Here is a 6,958-nt window from a genome sequence, read left to right as displayed (position 1 = left end):
GCTATCTTCAGGTGTCTAACTAGACGCGTAGTCTGCTATCTTCAGGTGTCTAACTAGACACGTAGTCTGCTATCTTCAGGTGTCTAACTAGACACGTAGTCTGCTATCTTCAGGTGTCTAACTAGACACGTAGTCTGCTATCTTCAGGTGTCTAACTAGACGCGTAGTCTGCTATCTTCAGGTGTCTAACTAGACGCGTAGTCTGCTATCTTCAGGTGTCTAACTAGACGCGTTTGATTAAGCGTGGTCACCATTTTTTAGATCAACAAACAAACAAACATAACATATTATTGTTACAGCCATATACAGTATGTGTGTGTGTGTTTGTGTGTATGTATGTATGTATGGCAGAGGCAGTAAGCTGCTGACTTCTGGTTTATTATATTCCCCTATAATATATCATACTTCCCTACTGCATTGCTATTTCTTATATACAGCCCAAATTGGCCATTAGGGTAACATATTTTGTTTCCATAGATGACATATATATGTAAATTGCTTTAATAAATGGCTTTATTTTATTAAAGCTTTATTCACTTTAACACCAAGCAAGTGTAGTCAGGCAAGTGGTTTGTGGTCTCCGATGGGGATATTAGGAGACTTTGGGGCCTCCTGCAGGTCATGATTATTTATTGTAAACACAGAGTAGTTGTGATCTGGATGTTCCCAGCTGGTTGATTCGTGGTGGTACTGGAGGAATCGTCCACCCCGGTTGATGGCCTTTATACTCCTGAAAAGAAGGACAGTTGCAGTGAGAGAAATAAACAGTAGATACCAGAAACTGTGTGCTGGCAAATCTATACTAAAGGTGAGACAACCACCCATTACTACCACTAGTTACTTCCTCTCCCCTCTTACTGTATGATGGCACTTGTTGGGCTCTGTCCTTCTGTCCATCAGTCACACAGACAGAGCAGCAGGTATAGCCAGTCCCATAGGTGATGGACAGTGACAGGAGGAGGCAAACAGCTAGTGATCATCCCATGAATGAGGAATCTACAGTATTCCATTAGTGTTGGCAGCAAAACTTGGCTCCATGTGTTTCGGGATTATAGAAGAATGAGTCCCATTAGTATGATAGTTATTCGGTCGGTATATCGTCCTCTATTGGTCAACAGGCTTTAGTACAACACCTTAAAAAGGTCGACAAAAAAAGTTGACAATCGTTTTTAACTTTTTTTCCCCCCAGAATAAGTGTTTTTTTCTATGGATGTGGACATAGAGGGAGAATATAATAGTGTGCCCCGAGCATGGCGAGTGAATGAGGTACACTGATACAGTGTCCATATACATGTAAGTCGACATAAACACCATAACATGAAAAACTCATGTCAACGTGATGCTTGTGTTGACTGTTTGTCACTGTTGACCAAAGCCATGCCAACCTTTTTAAGGTATCGACTTATGGCCTGTCAACCTATTGAGTGTCAACCTTAATTGGGTCGACCCGTTGACCTATACCCTATGATGCATCACAGGAGCACTATGCAGTAATACTGCTTTGGGTGTAATGCACTGTGTCATGAGGTGCCAGAGTACTGCATCATACTGACATGAGCCATAAAGCCTGCTCCACCTGTAGGAAATATTTCTTCCATTTATGTGCTGTATTCATTTTACATTATTTTCATTGTATATTCAAGAAATCTCAATTAACAGATTATGAAATATAATATCACAAATGTTATAACATCTGACTTACTGTGTGTCCATTATAAGGAGAATCCTGGGATTGGGCAGCTTCCACTGCTGTGTTCCAGCCCAACAGGAAGTCTAGTGCGCCGGCTTGTGCTAAAAACATAAGAAACATTGATTAACAAAGATGCACTGTATTTATTTAGTATTACTTTATTATGAAGGGGGGGGGGGGGGGTTCAAATCCTGTGTACCCCTCCCATTTTCCTTTTCTTTTTATCCTAATTTCAGTGTTGCGTTACTTTGTATTTACTATTGTAACAGTCTGAATATCCAGTTATGGAGGCAGAAACCTGGCAGACCATTTGTAGTAAACACTGTCCAAACCTCTCCCTGCTTACTGAGGCTGCGGCTGCTCCCGTAAATGGAGGGATCCCGGCAGATATTGGGAGATATCTGCTGCAGTAACTACTTCATACATTCAGATGAGCCTTAACATTTGCAGATATCCTTTGAAAATTTGGGTTTTCAGGGACTAGCCTACAAATATATTAATAGGCCTTATATGGGTGAATCAAATTGCTGGTGTGAAATGAAAAAGGAATGTGGCGCAGGTTTTTTCCTGTTGCCGCAGGGTTTTGTTATTCCAGGACTGAAAATGGGAGGAATCACAGCGTTCTTATCACGCACCTCCAGGGCACGTCTGATTCTTTTTTTCTAAAATCATTAATTTTAGGAAAATTGTCGGGACTTTCTCCAAAGCTGGGTCTTCTTGTTCCAACATTGGGAGCTGGATCTTCTTTTGCAGAAGTGAGTATGCAAGTGTGTGTGAGGGAGCCTCTGTGCGTGTGGTCACATCCCATTTTTAAATTTCTTCACTGAAAATTTAAATTGGATGCCACAGATATTGGGAAGGGCACATATGTTGGGTAATTCAAAATGTGGTCATGAGGTAAGTGAGGATATTTACCTCGCTATAAACCTTGCTCCCAGGGGCGAATTAAGGGGTCAGGCCGCCCCTAGGCACAACATTTTGCCCCCCCCCCCCCCCTATTTTAATGTAATCATTATATATATATATATATATATATATATATGCACAGGGTAGGTGCGGCACTCAGCTATCAAATGAAGAACGACAGTACAGTGTCTTTAGGTGAATCAACATTTTAGTGTTCTCTTTATTGGCACTATCGTCCTGTCGTGCCCAACACTCCACAGAGACAGCACTGACTAAAGTTGTGAATGATCTGGTCACTGCTAAGTCTAAAGGCCACTACTCACTACTAATTCTTCTAGATCTCTCTTCTGCTTTTGACACTGTTGACCACACACTTCTCATACAAACACTACAATCCATAGGTCTTAAAGACACAGCCCTCTCTTGGTTCTCATCCTACCTATCTAACCGATCCTTTAGTGTTCGTTTCTCTGATTCTACCTCCTCTTCGCTACCTCTTTCAGTTGGAGTACCTCAGGGTTCAGTTTTAGGCCCCCTGCTTTTCTCAATCTATACCTCATCTCTTGGCAAACTAATCAGCTCCTTTGGATTTCAGTATCATCTGTATGCGGATGATACTCAGCTCTATCTATCCTCCCCGGACCTGTCCCCATCTGTATTGAGCCGTGTCTCTGAATGCCTTTCTGCTGTTTCATCCTGGATGTCATCTCGCCACCTCAAACTTAATATCTCAAAAACAGAATTAATTATATTTCCGCCAATAAATAGTAGTTACCAACCTGATATCTCTATCGCTGTTGAGAAGATGACAATCACTCCTACCTCTCAAGCTCGCTGCCTAGGTGTTATCCTTGACTCAGAACTTTCCTTTGTACCCCACATTCAATCTGTCTCAAAATCATGCCACATGCACCTAAAAAACATATTTAAAATTCGCACTTACCTTACACAAGACACTGCAAAAACTCTAATCCATGCTCTCATCATCTCACGCATCGATTATTGCAATAGTCTCCTTATTGGCCTTCCCCAATACAGACTCTCACCACTACAGTCCATTATGAATGTAGCTGCAAGGCTAATCTTCCTAGCCAGACGTTCATCATCTGCAAAGCTACTCTGTCAGTCACTTCATTGGTTACCTGTATTCTACCGTATTCAATACAAAATTCTTTTACTTACACACAAAGCCATAAACCAAACTACACCAACATACATATCTTCTCTTATCTCAAAATATCATCCAACACGACCTCTACGCTCCTCCCAAGATCTGCGTCTCTCATCCACACACCTATTACTCGCTACCATTCCCGACTGCAGGACTTTCTATGGGCTGCACCCACTCTGTGGAATGCCCTCCCAAGCACAATAAGACTCTCCTCCAGTCTCCAAACCTATAAGCGTTCCCTAAAAACTCATCTCTTCAGGCAAGCTTATCAAATTCCAGAACCAGTCATAGAACCTTGCATTCTGGTGGAATCGATGCAATAAAGAATACAGTATCTATCCTTATGTATCAATGCCTATTTCCCTATAGATTGTAAGCTTGCGAGCAGGGCCCTCCTACATTTTGACTGTCTGTAAATACCCTGTTTTGTTGTATAACTGTCTCCTTTGTAAAGCGCAACGGAATATGCTGCGCTATATAAGAAACTGTTAATAAATAAATAATAAAAATATCATTCCTCTCATATGTTCATCCTCCTTCTGGCACAGTTTTACCTTAACTGGCTCGTGGGCAGGGAATCAGAGGGGAGGAGCCAGTACACCCAGTTCAAAGTTATAGATGTGCCTGTCTCCTGCGGATACCCTCTAATACCCAATGTCTTAAGACGATTCCCAGTATCCCATAAGGACTACGTGAAAAGGAATTACCGGTAGGTATTAAATTCCTAATTTTTGGATTGTCGGAGGAAACAAGAGTACCTAGGGAAAACCCACGCAAGTACGGGGAGAATATAAAAACTCTGCACAGTTGGGGCCATGGTGGGAATTGAACCCATGACCTCAGTACTGTGAGGCAGTAATGCTAACCATTACACCATCTGTACTACATCTGTACTATAGATAAATATAGATACTGCAGTTATTGCAGGTAGCTGTAAGATATAAATTTACTATACTAACCGGTGTACAATCCCCTTGCTGTGCACATGTTGCAGGCCGACAATCAGTTCTGCTGTATAAAACCTGAACAAGAAAAGAGTAGAAGTCAGTGTCTGTGCTCTGGTGGAGATCTAGGTACAGTTGTACAAAGTGATGCTAATGACACCAACATGGATGATTTCCCCCTATGTCATTTTGCACTTTGCAAATGAAGATCTGGGGGTTCTTATTCCGATGAGTCCGATATAAACGTGATTTGTGGTTCCTTTGGCAGTAAATTATATATTATTTTTTTACACACTTGGTCAATGCTAAATGACGTGTAACTCAACCTGCAACTGGACAAAAAGGGTACCATTGGCATGCATGTATAAGTGCTGGGCTAACGTGAAGGGGAAAGAGACCATAATGGAATGTGATCTTTTTTTGCAGATGCATCTTGGGATAACAAAATCTCTAAAATTGCGCTTTTTCCTAATAAAACATGTATTGGTCGCTGTTGACACTCAGTCCCCTACTAGTTGGAACTGTAAATACTTCAACACACCAACAATAGTGTCTTCAGTGCTGACAGGCTACATGTATTGGATGGGTACTGCTTTCCTAGCACGGTGCCCACGATCTAGATTGTATGTGTGGGGCTGATATCTCAAGCATTTTATGTGTTTGTGCGGCATAAGATGCATGAGAAGATGCAATCGACGCGATCGACGAGATTTTTACATTGGAATCAATGTAAAAAGCCCCCAAAACCCCAATTTTAATTGCTAACCCTCCCTCATGGGTGAAATGCCCCCCCCCCCCCCCCCATTGTTAACGCCACCCCACTATTGACGCCAACCGGAAGCGTGGCGAGCGCAGCGAGCCCGCGAGGGGTGGCGGTACGCGTCCTCCGACCTTTTCATACCCCCACTATCCACGTCGGCGTGGAGTTGATTTTATATAGCGTGGCGAGCGCAGCGAGCCCCGCGAGGGGACATGGAATACATGTAAAGTAGTCCGCGTCCCCTCGCCACGCTTCCGGCTCGGTGGCTCGCTGCGCTCGCCACACTATATGAAATCAACTCCTCGCCGACATGGATAGTGAGGGTATGAAAAGGTCGGAGGACGCGTACCGCCGCCCCTCACGGGCTCGCCACGCTTCGGGTTGGCGTTGATAGTGCTGGTGGCTTTAACAATGGTTATTGGGGGCTCACGATTTTTTATTTCATGGATCTCATGCATCTTATGGATACATAAGATCCATGAGATTAAAAAAATCGGGTCCATTGCATTGATTGTATGCCTTAAGTACCTTAAACTTAAGCTTTTCTTCCAGTGAAGCAGGGAGTGAGCAAGCCTTTTGTTCTGGTAACTGTAGTCTGTGTCAGTGTTAGTACAGTCCCAGCATTGTAAAATGCATTAACTGGTTGTACAGCCTGCCAGCAGCAACCTAGATGGCTGCCTGGGACGGTTCCTCCATTGGCATTATGTACTGCTCATGTACTGGATCTATTCGTACAGGGTATATCATACTATTACACAAGTCCTTTTTCTCATATGTTCCTTGGGTCTCCCACAGTATAACACCTAACATGGTATGCGCATGTATAAAGGACATGGATCTGACATTTATGCTGGGACACTACACCTAGCACTAAGATGCTCCAACCACCCATTTTGTGTCACCTCTTCAGGGCATGACCTATTCCACCCAGGGTAATCCTATGTAGCGCACCCAAGAATATATAACCCATAGAAGTGATTACCCAAAATGTGGACGCCAGCCCTGCACAACACTTATTGCGCTCTCTAGGTTTAGTTCTTCATTAATTCTGTATGTTTTTCAATTTGATATCATTGTAATGACTTTGTATTTAGTACCATGATATGTGGCCTGAGTCCTGCAGGAGAAAAGCCCTTAATAAATTTATTATAATTATTACTTTTATTAGTTTTCCAAATGACAGATTCATAAGCCATGTTTAACAATGTAGCATATTGGTGTGATCTGTACTACAAATGCAGTATTATGAATCTTCACTTACATTATCTCTGTGCATTTAGTTTTATAATAATGAGTGTGATATTATGGGAATAGCGGTAATATGGGAATTCTCTCTTGTTCTTTTTAGCAAAACCAATGGTGGGCAATGCCACTCATGCACGGATGTCTGTTCCTATTGTCCCAGCTCTGGCTGTCAAACACGTGAGTCTGAAAGTACCAAATTATTGCTGGCTGCAATTATTGCTTTTCTCTATCTGTACATAAAG

General features: G+C 42.4%; 1 long non-coding RNA gene across 1 annotated transcript; it reads right to left on the bottom strand.

Annotated features, from left to right (window-relative positions):
- Positions 1–542: 542 nt before the first annotated feature.
- On the bottom strand, positions 543–4,795 carry LOC146026755 (uncharacterized). The gene is made up of 3 exons (XR_014454535.1): positions 4,727–4,795; positions 1,703–1,791; positions 543–730 (listed from the first exon to the last, which is right to left on the bottom strand). It is a non-coding gene; the product is annotated as an uncharacterized LOC146026755 (long non-coding RNA).
- Between the last annotated feature and the right edge of the window lie 2,163 nt (positions 4,796–6,958).

Source organism: Crinia signifera, chromosome 1 (assembly GCF_055691185.1).
Source record: "Crinia signifera chromosome 1, ASM5569118v1, whole genome shotgun sequence".
Taxonomy (NCBI): Eukaryota; Metazoa; Chordata; class Amphibia; order Anura; family Myobatrachidae; genus Crinia; species Crinia signifera.
The sequence above is the reverse complement of the archived record's forward strand: the minus strand, read 5'-3'. Positions and strand labels throughout refer to the sequence as shown.